Source organism: Dermacentor andersoni, chromosome 2 (assembly GCF_023375885.2).
Source record: "Dermacentor andersoni chromosome 2, qqDerAnde1_hic_scaffold, whole genome shotgun sequence".
NCBI lineage: Eukaryota > Metazoa > Arthropoda > Arachnida > Ixodida > Ixodidae > Dermacentor > Dermacentor andersoni.
This window is the reverse complement of record NC_092815.1, coordinates 140,136,511-140,150,531: the sequence shown is the minus strand read 5'-3', so window position 1 is coordinate 140,150,531 and position 14,021 is coordinate 140,136,511. Positions and strand designations below refer to the sequence as shown.

At 48.4% G+C, this 14,021-nt stretch overlaps 1 protein-coding gene and 1 long non-coding RNA gene across 5 annotated transcripts in view; one reads left to right on the top strand and one right to left on the bottom strand.

The window, feature by feature from the left end:
* Positions 1-14,021, bottom strand: part of LOC129387311 (uncharacterized) — a 563,661-nt gene that overhangs the window by 39,412 nt on the left and 510,228 nt on the right. The gene's annotated exons all lie outside the window — the stretch shown is intronic.
* LOC129387312 (uncharacterized) overlaps positions 11,068-14,021 on the top strand; it is a 65,275-nt gene continuing 62,321 nt past the window's right edge. The window contains exon 1 of the long non-coding RNA XR_008614583.2: positions 11,068-11,403. This is a non-coding gene — a long non-coding RNA (uncharacterized lncRNA). The remainder of the gene's footprint in view (positions 11,404-14,021) is intronic.

The following is a 14,021-nucleotide window of genomic DNA, read 5'->3' as shown; positions in this document are numbered from 1 at the left end:
GCTCGTCCTGCAGTTTCTGCCAATAAAGACTCAATCAAGTAAATTGAATAATACAAGATAAACAATAAACAGAACATATGCGAAGTGTTTATATTTTGATAGGATATCACTTTCGCTAAAGATGGTTATTGAGAATTTTCGAGCATATAAGTGTACTGATCGGCGCGTTATTCCATAGATCTAGGAACTTTCCTACACTGAAAGGGCAACCATTAGGTTCATTCAGTGCTCAAATCGAAGGACTAAACATGGTTTTTCACAGTTTGCACATTCTACACGTGGATTCAAGCTTCGAGTTGCAGAAAGCAACTTCGACTACGCCTGCAGTGTGTGTGATAGACTGTGGCTCTCACAAAAGTCACTGTTATTCATAAGTCGCTATAAAATATGATTCGCAAGAGAACACTCACACGAAAATACAGGCATAAAACATGAACTGAATCGTAGTATAATCGAATGAAGCCTCGCCGTGTCTTTCGTAGAACATTTCAGGTCCATACAATGCGAATGTCTGTTGAGCAATGATCAACTGATAGAATTTCTTTACTAATATACCATTACATCTCTGTCAGGTAATAAAATAAGGAGCGCTTGCATTTTAGCTTTTCTTACATAACACGTTAAAGTTCATCCACTGGGAATGTTTACATAATCAGCGTCTTTCCGGTGTTCCCCGTCATTTCGAAAGGGAAGCAGTAGATGGGCCTTAGGTAAAAGATATTCGCAACTTTCAGGCACGGTGGCGCCGCCACACGGCAGCTGCTGAAAGCAGTCATCCGATGATAGAACGAATGCTTGCCTGGCGAAAACGTGTGAGTTGTGCTTCGTCGTCGTTGTCCTTTGTGACTTTTTTTTCGAGTGCGGAAAGCGAATTGCTAAGGATTTTGTTGAAACATCACCATTCACCTTTGTCGTTTCAAAAATGGGAGAGAAGTACAACAGCAATCGCATGTGCTCTGTGCCGAAACGCTCAACCCGCACAGCAAGAGGCATCGTAAGCCGCCATAGTCTTCCCTCGTACAAATGGTCAAAAAGCCAATGGGCTGTGAACCGGTGCATGGGAAAGCCTGTTTTGGCACGTAAAACACCGAATTAACCTTACTTGATCACCCGTTAGACACTCTCACGTTCACATACGTGTAAACGGAGTATTTGCTAAAGAAGCATGTTCGTATTCTTCGTTTGTATAATTGATACTCTTTACGGTCGTTATTGAGGAGAACCAGTCGCGATCGAGGAATTCTATACCGATCGGCCTCTATCGCAATGGGAAATACCCCATCTGATCGATGTCGTATGGGCACTTGCGATTGTGATCAAGTCCGATTGAGCTCAACTTCGTCGATCGCGACTAGCTCGTTTGCGAAAGCTGCAGAAGGGAACTATTTGGGATGCAAATTAGACTTCAGTCGGGCTCGATGGCGATCGAAAGTGAAGTGCTTGGCTCAATGTTTCATTGATTCTTCCTGATATATAAATTATGAGGCAGCGTATTCGTGACCCCGTGGCGGCTTATGAGTGACATTATGCACTCAAGCGTGAGCTGCTTCCTGAACGGTAAGTGCAGTGCCACGCAAGATGGTTCTATCGTGGGCCAGCGGCAGCAACCAGAGACCAAAACAACACAGACAACGATGTCTCTGCGCAGGTGATCATCGGATTGACAGCCATGTTGGATAAGTGGTGGCGCCCCCTACAGTCGGCGAAAGTTGCGAATTACGAATTTAACCTACAGTAAGTTGTAGTCCGCAGTCATCAAGTGGGAAGAACCTCTAGGCGCTGCATCAAATATTCCGAAATTATTAAACAAAAGAGATGGCCGATATTAGCAAATCACATTGGAACATTACCTTACTCCCAAGAGGTGGAAATTAACAGGCATGAAACGCTCGTTCATGCTGCTGACGACGGAATATTCTCCGAGAGCTTACTTCTCGACCGAACAGGAAGCAAAATGGCCGGGACAACTTTTAGCGTCGCTCGGATCCAAATTTTTGCCATTACCGTCACTGCGCAGGGCGCCTTGCATGAACCCTTCACTTCCCCTCACACTGTCCCCTCGTTCCGCTGTGTCCTCCACGGCTTTCCCCCGAGCAGAGTCGGGACAAAAGGAGTGCAACTTTCCGGCGTCACGCCGCGTCGGGTGTAGACGTGACGTTTCGGTTAAAGTGCGCGTTCTCCCTCTCATCCGCGCACCGCTCTTTCGGGTGCAGCGACAGCGCGACGGATGGAAAGGCAGGGAAATAAGAAAAAAGGACAGGCAGGCGCCTTGTCCGACAGGACTTGCTCTCTCGTCGCGTCACGGCCGCGCTCACGACAGCGCTGTTCGGTCCACCCCTGTCCCGAAAATCCCGTTCCCCCTCTCTTCCCTCGCACTTCCTTTTCTCTACCCACCGGCGCGCTGTTACTTTTCCCCTCTTGCTCCTCGCAGCGAAAAATCCTCACGAGCGCGCAGGAGTCCTGGAACACAGTCCCACGCCAGCGACGCTGGCTCAGGCTACGGAGCGTGCGCGGCGCGGCGGGTTCATCGCCGACGAGCTCGCTGCACGCCCGCGTGTTCTGCCAGCGCGTGTCCATTCGGGAAGCCCCTTATCGGAGCACGCATCGTTTCTTCATCCCCCCCTCCCCTTTCCTTCCGGCGAGCGCGGGGCTTCCGGGAAAGTCAGCACAACATGGCGACTCGCCGGAACCGGAAGTGTGCTGCTGCTGCTCCGCCCATTGAAAAAGCAGCTCCCCTTCCTTCGCCGACGCCGCGGCGTTTCTTTTCTGCCTGCCGCGGACGCAGTGCACTCCGCCGGGGACACCGCCCCTTGTCCTTCCTTCCCACGGCATCGTGTGCAGGGCCCACTGGGCCGAGTCTCTGACCGGGGCTGTGCGTCTGTCTCTCTCATCTGAATCAGCCACCCCTCGATTCCCGCCCATCGCGATTTCCACCCCTAATTCCGCTCGCTCTCAGCGGTGAACGTAATGCGCCTATAGTAAGCAGTGGTCGTATATACCGTGCCTGGACCGTGATTCCCGCGGGCCCCACTTTTTTCAAGGACTCGTGCTGCGCGAAACCTTAGGAAGGGAGAGACGCGAGGGACTGTGTGGACGCATTTCGCTCCGGCCGGACGGACCCTCTTGTCTAGGAAATGAATAGGTGGCGACGGTTGACGAAAAACGAAGTGGTATAGTGGTTACCAGGGCGTTGCTATGCATCTGGCGAATCGGACTGAGTGAACTCGTTCTCCAGTATTGTTTATTCTTATTATGATATCGCGTAATGCAACTGCCTGTGATAGCACGTCTGAACTCTTTGAGCAGCGTAGTTGATGGTAGCAAGTGGCAAATTCTTAACGTGAGTTTTATATTTACAACCCAGAACAAGAACAGCGGTGTCAATGCACGTAATATAGGCGCAACGGTAATTCTAAATACACTTATAATGCAATACTTGTTCGGGAACAGGACCATTTGCACTGTGTGGATATATCTTCCTTGAAAATGGTTAGGAAAAAAAAAAGAACGCAGGCTGCTGATTGATTAATTGATTGGTCGGATAATATTTTAAATGTTAGCACCTTGCGTCACAGGTTTTCCTACCTCATATTGTCATATAAAGTGTGCAAGCTCTTTCTTTTATTATTTTATTGTTAATGTTCAGGTTATTCTCGCTCTCGGGCCATGAGAGCGGGCAAAGCGCCTGGAGTGCACGCTGAACGCTAAAAGCTACAGCACAGCCAACGGGAAGCCACGCGCAAGCGTAACGAGCGAGCACCGGGTTTCGACTTCGCATTGCGTCACGAGAGAAATTACCCCGCGCCCCGACGCTCCTAAAGCACGGCTGTCCGGGGGGGGCTTGCGCAACCAGCGTCATATAGCTTCTGCCTGACACTAAAAGGCAAGACACGACACACTTTCTGCGCTGACGTTTTCACGACGACGCGCGCCTTTGTTTCGCAAAATGGCTGCTAAACAACCCGCGACGCTGCTGCGTCGTGCGTACACGAAATCGTCGCACGAGCTGCGCTCTCCAGCGTGGGCGCGCGAGCGCTTCGCTGAACAGCCTCCCTAATTCGCGGCACTTACAACGTTAGGCCACCGAAAAAGAGACCCGCGTGACATATGTGGGAAAAGAAAGAAACAAACGAATGTCCGCACTGGGGGAGAGGGAAGTGGAGGTTGGAGATGAATTCAGACACGTGTGTCGAGGCCGAAACGCTCGAGGGTAAAACAGGAGCGAATCGCCGACGCATCCGCGGCGCTTCTTCCCCGCCTCATCCGGTTCGTGTTTCATATCTAATGGAACGCGGGAGGCAAAGTTGCACGCGTGTCGCAACGGCTGCGCTGCTACCGACGACGACGACGCTTCGCACGCACGACGGTGCGAGCGTGTATTTCGTGAGCGTGCGCGGCGTTTGAAGTTCACCCGATACCCTTATTGCAAGCGCGAAATCCGCGAGCAGCAGGGACAGCGGCTCGTTTGTTTTTTGCATTACAGCGGGAAACTGCGTCCCGACAAGGTAATAGGGACGCATTTGTGCTTAGCGATAGATAGAGAGAGAGAGAGAGAGAGAGAGAGAGAGAGAGAGAGAGAGAGAGAGAGAGATAGGGAGAGCGCTTAGCAATAAGTGTAAGCTTCTCTTGCCGTCGCCGTGTAAAAGCTATTTGTATCATTTGGGACGCAAGCGCGTCTCCTCCTGCTTCTCCTTGATTTCTTCAATGCGAAGCATTTCCTTGCCTTGTCGGAGCCAAGGTCAAACGCGAGTGCTTCCAAGGTGACAGAGTTTGTCGCCGATGCGCTCGCACCTCCACTGATTTGAGTGCATGTATACGGCAGACAAACTATTTACTAAGATAATCGCAAATAGAATCAGGAACACCTTAGACTTCTGTCAAGCAAAAGACCAGGCAGGATTCCGTAAAGGCTACTCAACAATAGACCATATTCACACTATCACTCAGGTGATAGAGAAATGTACGGAATATAACCAACCCTTATATATAGCTTTCATTGATTACGAGAAAGCGTTTGATTCTGTCAAAACCTCAGGAGTCATGGATGCATTACGGAATCAGGGTGTAGACGAGCCGTATGTAAAAGTACTGAAAGATATCTATAGCGGCTCCACAGCCACCGTAGTCCTCCATAAAGAAAGCAACAAAATCCCAATAAAGAAAGGCGTCAGGCAGGGAGATACGATCTCTCCAATGCTATTCACAGCGTGCTTACAGGACGTATTCAGAGACCTGGATTGGGAAGAATTGGGGATAAAAGTTAATGGAAAATACCTCAGTAACTTGCGATTCGCTGATGATATTGACTTGCTTAGTAACTCAGCGGACCAAATGCAATGCATGCTCACTGACCTGGAGAGGCAAAGCAGAAGAGTGGGTCTAAAAATTAATCTGCAGAAAACTAAAGTAATGTTTAACAGTCTCGGAAGAGAACAGCAATTTACGATAGGTAGCGAGGCACTGGATGTAGTAAGGGAATACATCCACTTAGGGCAGGTAGTGACGGCGGATCCGGATCATGAGACGGAAATAATCAGAAGAATAAGAATGGGCTGGGGTGCGTTTGGCAGGCATTCTCAGATCATGAACAGCAGGTTGCCATTATCCCTCAAGAGAAAAGTGTATAATAGCTGTGTCTTACCAGTGCTCACCTACGGGGCAGAAACCTGGAGGCTTACGAAAAGGGTTCTACTTAAATAGAGGACGACGCAACGGGCTATGGAAATAAGAATGATGGGTGTAACGTTAAGGGATAAGAAAAGAGCAGATTGGGTGAGGGAACAAACGCGAGTTAATGACATCTTAGTTAAAATCAAGAAAATGAAATGAGCATGAGCAGGACATGTAATGAGGAGGGAAGATAACCGATGGTCTTTAAGGGTTACGGACTGGATTCCAAGGGAAGGGAAGCGTAGCAGGGGGCGGCAGAAAGTTAGGTGGGTGGATGAGATTGAGAAGTTTGCAAGGACAACATGGCCCCAATTAGTACATGAGCGGGGTAGTTGGAGAAGTGTGGGAGAGGCCTTTGCCCTGCAGTGGGCGTAACCAAGCTGATGATGATGATGATGATTACTGTATTTGCTGAAACGAATGAGTATTGCGTTAGAGGCTACGATTCAGCAGCACCGTCAACAATTCTAACAGTGAATTAACAGGTAAAGACATTTCTGTGAACTTGCGCTATTACTGTATCGTCATAAGCACAGGCACTAGTTTACACACAGTTTAATGCGTTTCGAATTCTTAGGGTCTTAACGGACTCTTCAAGCGGCTATGTACGTATCGAACCGTTTTCCCACCTACCTGCGTCAATGGGTAGTTCGTGGTCGAATGGCTAGCGTATCGGGCTGCTCTGTTGAAGTAACCGAGTACGGAGCAAACAAAATTCAGTATGTGGCAGCGTGTACATACGCTACGGTCTTCAACCAACCCTCTTTGACGCCGACGTGGGCCATTGTAGATGCGGGACTGTGTAGGTCAAGCTTTGCGAAGAAACTATCTGACGCCGACTTCGAGTACTCGGTATGTGCCACTCGGTCTGTGATGGTCTCCAATGAAGCTCTTTGATGCCAACTAGGTTCGCTTGGTAGGTTCTAGTAGGTGTGTGGCGCGCTTCAATGAATGTCTTTGATGCAAGCTTGCGTAACCATGTATGTGCCACTGGGAATTCGCCGTTCTACAATGAGCAAGAAGATCCCTTAAATTTATCCGATGCTGAGAGGAATCGAGCCCAGGTCACAAGAGTTCCTCAAGGACAGCCACCCGATGCTTTAGCAGACTTCGCCACAAATGCACTGGGTGTATGCCGCTTTTCAATGAATGCCTTTCACGCTAACGCTTCACTGAGCAGCGCGATGAATGCACTGAGTATTTTGCCGCTCTTCAATGAGCCTCTCGCCAACTTGAATCTTTAAGTATGTGTCACTGAGTGTGCGTGCGGCAGCCGCGGGAATAATTCTCAGCGTTAGCAGGCGTTGGCGCGTCACGTTTCTCGTCTCGGAGGTCACGCGCGGATTTCTCGGCAGTGCCGCTAGATGGCGCCGCGTGTCCAGAAAGATACGCGACAGAGGAGCCCAGGTTGCCGCATGACACGTTTCTCAGCATTAGCACGCACCCGTGCTCCACACATTTCCGAGGCCATGCTCAGGCTTCGCGGTAGCGACGCTAGATAACATCGGGTGTTCTCAGGGAAGCGCTAAAGGGGAATCCAGGTATAGTACACGCCTTACACATATCTCGTTTCGACGGTGGCAATATGCTGTGTCACTATATTGATTCGATGCCAAACGCATTACTACCGACAGTCATCGCGAAATGGTTTCTGCTTTGTTCTGCAGTATAGTAGATTCACATGCCCTTGATGTGCCCATAAATAAAGGACGCGCCCCATACGTCGACCTCATGCCTGCAGCTTCCTTTTGTATTTTTCTTGTATTTAGCAGTAAAGTAAGCTTTTCAGGCATTGTTACTATAAAGCAACACTGGTGCCAGCTGAAGTGTTCCATGTATTTATTGGCTGTTGTAACTTCCGTTCTAGAGGGCTTAACCGGAAGTCTCTTGAGAACTCTATTTGTAAAAAAATTAATGGAAGGTTCTAGTCGATGTGTCCTCTAACAATGCCCACTTCGTGCTTCAGCGTCCTTTGCCACCAGATAATGAAATCTATTACTGTGACACCTCGATTTACAAATGTTTCAATTCATTAACATTAACATTTCCTTTTATAGCCTGTATTTACCAAATTTCACCCCGGCTAAGTGCAAGGTATGTTCTAGCCTACCCCATACATAGTAGCCCACTCCATTTTATTTATTTCTTCGCGCTTCCTACGTCTACAATGTGTGATTATTATTATTATTATTATTATTATTATTATTATTATTATTATTATTATTATTATTATTATTTTTATTATATGGAAACATGCAAGCACACAAAGAAAACAGTGAGGGAGCAAACTGACAATACGTTGGAATCATTGCAATGAACACGCAAAGCATTGCTGCACGCGTGAGGTAAGGAACGTGGCGCGAAGAAAGCGCTTCAGAAAAGCTTTTTTTTTTTTTTTACTGATTGCTGTTGGCTTGAAAACGTCTCTCGAATGCTTTAGGCGAGAAAGACTTTATATTTGCAAGTACAATGAGGCCGAATGATGCCTTCCGTGTTTAGAGAAAGGCAATGAACACTAATTCATAGCTCGATTCATATTTGATTTGATTTCATTTTATTTCCTTAAGGACCCCATTGAAGGGGTAATACATAAGGGGTGGGTACATACATGAAACATCGAAAGCCATATTTTTATTACAGTGCAAAGTAATTTGTTACAGCGTTCAAAAATGTGGAAGGACAGGTTATGACTGCGATTTCGTTAGAAAGGCCATTCCAGTCTGTTGCTGCAGGAAAAAAGAACAAAGACGAAAAAGTGACAGTGCGCGTACGCGGGCGCGCGGCTTGTTGCGGGCGACCGGTGCGGCTGGAGATGCGTGGAGGCGGGGGGGGGGGGGGGGGGGGGGGGGGGAGGGGGGAATGTATGGTGGCTTGCCGAGTGAGCTGTAAAAGAACTTGTGAAAAAGACAAACACTAGCGATGCGGCGACGAGATGCAACCAATGATAAGCCGGATTATGTTTTCAGCGCCGATATGCTGACGTCGTAGGAGTATACTTAAAATGAATGAATCTAGTAGTTCAATTTCAAGGCGATTCGAGTTGGTTGATGAGATGTACTTGATGCGGCTACAAATGGGGGATGCGTGTTCTGATTTCGTCCTGACGAGAGACAGATAGGCTGGCAATTTCACATTTTTGGGGGAGTGGCACAAATGGCGTTTTAAAGACCCGAGTGTTTTGTTAGCAGATGACATGATGTTCGTAATGTGCGTTGCTCAGGCTAAATCACTACAAAGGCCTACTCCCATATATTCGTAAAAAGGAACTAGTTCCCGGTTGGCGTCAGCGATTGGGTACGAGAAAACAAGTGGATTTCTACGGCGGTGGAAGGAGACAGTCTGTTAGGGTTTAATTCCATTAGCCAAAGGTTACAACATTCTTCTGCATTTCGCAGATCGTTTTGAAGAGACGCTATACGCTCAATTGCCTCGGCGGCTGTCGAGTTGCACGTCAAATTAGTGTTGCGCGTTCTAACCCCTCGCGGTCAAAACTAATCCAGAGTGTCAAACTAATCCAAACTAATCTACGTCGTTGCCTCAAAAGTCATATCATGGTTATGGCAAAGAAAACCAATGTACGTATTTTAAATGAATAGTTTATTTTTAATTTAACACTAATTTCGGTGCATTTTGCCTTTAGACTGAGAAAAAAAAATATAGAAAAAGAGAAAGGTGAGTCAGCAGCGGTTAACATCGAAGAAATACAAGGTGTTCTTGGGCGCATTAGTTTATCGTGTGGTTTGGCGTTTTTAAGAAAGACTGCCCTACGTGTGGGGTCGTCTAACGTTTTTCGTTCAGTAAAGCCGCACTTCCACTGCCGGTTTTCGGCGCGTGCAATTTGAACTAGAGCATCTGGATTTAATTTCGGCCTTTTCGCTCTAATTACGTATTCTTACAGCTGCGCACATAACTATACGCTAACTTGGTGCGTCGTCTTCGTTCCAAGCTTCATTTTGACGCGTTTTTTTTCCTACTCTTGCGTGCACCATGCGAAAGGCCTCAAATGCTTTTGACGAAAGTGTTCGGAAAGTGGCAGCCAGATACCAGATCTTACGAACCCCAAATCGACCTGAAGATCCAAAGAAGACCTTGTCTTCAGCGTTGCATAACAAGACCCCGTATCATTCCGCAATGGCTTTTATTGAGGATGCGTGAGCGTGTTGTGACGTAATGTTTTCAATTTTACACATCTCGTGAGCTTTCTTGAGATCACGTGAAAAAAGGACTACGTAAAAGACAACAACAAGAATACAACTTCATTGGGTGCTTATACGAACGCGCGCTACGACTTGCACGAACACCCTAATACCATAAAACAAAAAAAGCTTAGAAAATGCATTATTTAGCGTAGCCAATTAGCTAATTAATCATAACCTAAAATATACTCTGGGTAACCCAGCACGACTACAACAAATGTGCCGCTGGCTTGAATCACGTAATATGTAAACATCTTTTAGAGCGCTTTTTAAGAACACATTCGTTTCAAGACTCGATGATGAACAAGCGCCGCAGCGCTAGCAACTGCCACATGTTTGAGATTGAACAACAGGGACAACAACAACAAGCGCACCTCGACCGAAGTAAATCTGCAGTTGCAGATGCACCAGGCAAGTGGAGTCAATCACGCCACTGACCTTCAGAAGCAGCCCTCGCAGCGCTAACCTTTAGGCATAATAGTTTCCTACTAAGATCACTGGAGGGAACTTCGTAGCGCTGCAATCGTTAGGCTACCACGTGAATCACGGTTAGTATACACCGGACTTTTTCTTATCTTAGTGCTATCGGCTTCAGACGTTCTTGCGGCTCTGTTTCCTGCCCGCCTCGTCTGCCTTGCTATCAGTTAAACTTCGAAGCAATCGTTAACTTTCTAAATGCAACAGGCAACGGGACTGTGCGAACGTGCGTGAATAAACACTGCGTGATGGTAGCCGTTATACCGCAATGTTTTACCGGAGATCTTCAATTTCCGAAGTCACAAAGCCGTTTCAGAGCCAGAAGAACGAAGTTCGGGCAAATCAACGTACTATAACCGTAACTATAATTGGCGCCGAAACACCACGATCGCACCATCCATAGACGCAGCGCGGAGTTCCCTCCGATAATTTTTCGCAGAACACTCTATGAGGCAAGCCACAGCGCATGCACGAGCCGCATATGGGCTGGAGGCGGCGAGGGAAAAAGGAAGAAAGAAATACAACGCGAGACAGAAAGAAAGGCGAATGTTTTTACGGCTCCCTTGTCCGGCCGTAAAGCTATCGACGGCGGATCTGCGCGTCAGTATATATATATATATATATATATATATATATATATATATATATATATATATATAGATATATATACACAGGTGCTCGTGAGCGGCCGCCTCAGACCCCGGAGTTTTGCTTCACCCGGGCTCCGCCGGCAGGGAAGGTTTTTTGCCGCCGCACCTGGTCCCGGGAGTAAAAAAAGACCGCTGTGCCGGCGTGCGCGGCGTGATCGGCGAGCGAGCGGGCCACTGCGTCAGTGATCGGCGTCTGGTGCGCTCTCGCTGCGACGTGCTCGCACGTTGAGCGCAGACGCTTTCCTCAACGCGTGTGCGAGTGCACTTGTGGCACGTACCGCCCGAGTTCGCCTCGGAAAAAAAAAAAAAAAAGAAAAGAAGAGCGCGGCCCAGTGCGATCCGCCAGCGTTGGAGTTTGCCGATGACGCCGCTGAAGAAAAACGGCGACAAGCACAAGTCGTCGTGCAGACGTATTTTTTTTTTCTTTTTTGTATGTTTCATCTGCGGTAATGCGATTTCATATAGCACGCTTCGAGGCTGTTCTAACGGAAAGGAGAAAACAAGAGTTGGGAAATTTCACGCGGTGCGGTAGAACGCGCGCCTGGTGGAGTCGGAAAATTGTATGCCAATCGGGAAGGGAAGTGCGAATGACGGCGGGAGAGCTTTTTGTGGGATGATCAATGACGAGACTTGGTAACCTAAGGGAGTATCTGGGAAATGGGATAGTTTCCGGAAAAAACCTTGTTTCGCGGTGGTTTATATAGGCTGATGGCAGTAGTGGCGATGTTACTACGATTTGAGACTGACATTATTTGTGTAGATATTAATCTTTTATGTGAAATAAATATGACAAATGTTCGGCCAGTCTTGCGGCCCGGCGAGAGCAGTGCCTTTCCTTGTAATTATGCTGCTGCTTCTTTGTTCGTGAACGCAAGGATGCCAGAAATTCGAGACCAGAGATTCTTAAGCACGGACACAATTTCACAGCACGGAATAGGGTAGGAACACACTGCCTATATATATTCACCAATTTAACGGACGCAATTTAATGAATTTCTTCACGCTCACATTCAGAGCACTGGGCAGAAATCACATTGCGTCAGCACCGTCAACGGCCCTCGCAATGCTTTGTTTTAATTAGACAGTCGGATTCCCCCGGTCCGTGTCAGTTCTGAGTTGGCTGTTTTCTGCCGGCCGAAGCAAGAACCTCAGGCACGAAGCCCACGGAAAATGCACAGCTGGGGCTTTCCACGGGAATGTCCCGATGTTGGTCCGGGCTCGGCCGCACCGCTTCTTGCGGCAACAAGTCTCGCCCAGTCCCGGTGCAGTGCCGTTGCTGCTTCTGGACCCCAGCCCGACCGGCTCAGCCCTCAGAGCCAATCCTTTTCCCAGGGTTAGGGATCCGTTTTGCCGACTTCCCTTACCTACATTGTTCTATCGACTAGAGGCTGTTCACTATGGAGACCTGGTGGGGATGTGGGTACGGTCCAGCACGAAAATCACTCCCTCACTCTGATTTTCAAGGGCCGACACGAGTGCACTGGACCGTGCAAGAGCCGCCTTGCTCTAGCCTCTCTGCAAGGTGCACGGTAAGGGAGTCGTAGTTACTCGCGCCGTATGGAAAGCAAGAAAAGTGTACGATACCGAACTCTATGTGTTCGCTCAGGGAGTATGTCACATTCATGCATTCAATCAAAAGCTTTTGTTTCGAACAAATCGGTTGGGCAATAGCCGAGCGAAAAGCTGCTAAAGACAGCTTGAAAGTGCCTGCCACTATTATGATAAGGCTACCCTATGAGAACGGCAATTAAAAGATAGTTTTTTTTTTTTCATTATGCATCCTTATCGCGTAACACGTACTGCGCCGCGCCACTTGGCGCGAGCTCTACATGACACTGAAGGCCTTTTAGCGACTCATGGGCATAGCCTGTTAAGCGTGTTTATCGCAGTTATGTAGAGTGTTTGCGGAGGATTGAGGACAACGAGTTTCTGTGTTATTCATGCCGATAATAGTAATTCACAGCGCTGTTTAACCCTTTATAGGATGCAGCATGCCCGTACGCACGCCCGCAAAAAAAGAAAGAAAAAACGATAATGATTTTAAGGTGGCAATCCCGACGGAGCCGTTCCACCAAGCTTCTTCCAAAACAGTCTGCTGGGCGTCTCCACAGCAAACGCCGGAATCGCTCAAAAACGTGGAGAACCTGACAGCGCGGGCCTGAATGGCGTATGTACAGTTGCAACAGTGCGCCGGATGTCTCTGCCTACTCCTTAACATAAACAATAGAGGCAGCCTATACGCGCTACATACGGCGAGCCGGCGCCAACTGCGGGGACGTGCATCAAATCACTCTCCGTCCGCACTGTCCCCGCGAGTGGCACCCTCGCGCCCCGACCGGGGAGGAGCGCAGACCTCCGAGGGGAATGGCCTCTCTTAATCAGGTTTCGGCCGCTCCCGTGAACGGTGGTGCTGCTCCCCGTGCTTTTTTTATCGGAGCAATCTGTCTCCGTCGAAGGCGGACCCGGCTCGCTGCTCCTCCCTTGTCGACGACTCTCGCGCCCGATTTGCGCTGGCAAGGGGCCGCGGCCCGCCGTTGAACCATGTCGTACGTAAAAGACAATTCTTTTTTTTTTTCTATATATGGACTAAGCTTAACAATTAGGTTGTTCCTACGTGCCCCAACCATGACCTGATTATCAATTCTGGGGTTTTACGTGCCAGAACCACGATACGATTAGGAGGCACGCAGTAGTAGGGGACTCAGGGTTAATTTTGGCCAGCTGGGGTTCTTTAACTTGCGCCCAGTGCATGCACGGTACGCGGGTGTTTTGGCATTTCGCCCCCATCGAAATGCGGCCGCCGTGGCCGGGATTCGATCCCGCGACCTCGTGCTCAGCAGCCCAACACCATAGCCACTGAGCAAACGCGGCGGGTTTTGTTCATATATATATCTTCGCGTCAATATGCTGCGCTCATATGCGTTGACGAGTGGCGAGCCGCAAGCTTGTTTCGCGGCGTGTTTGCGATTTTTCTTTTTCTGCTTAAGATAAACTATTAAGCAGTCAACGAATGCCTTGGAACTTCATG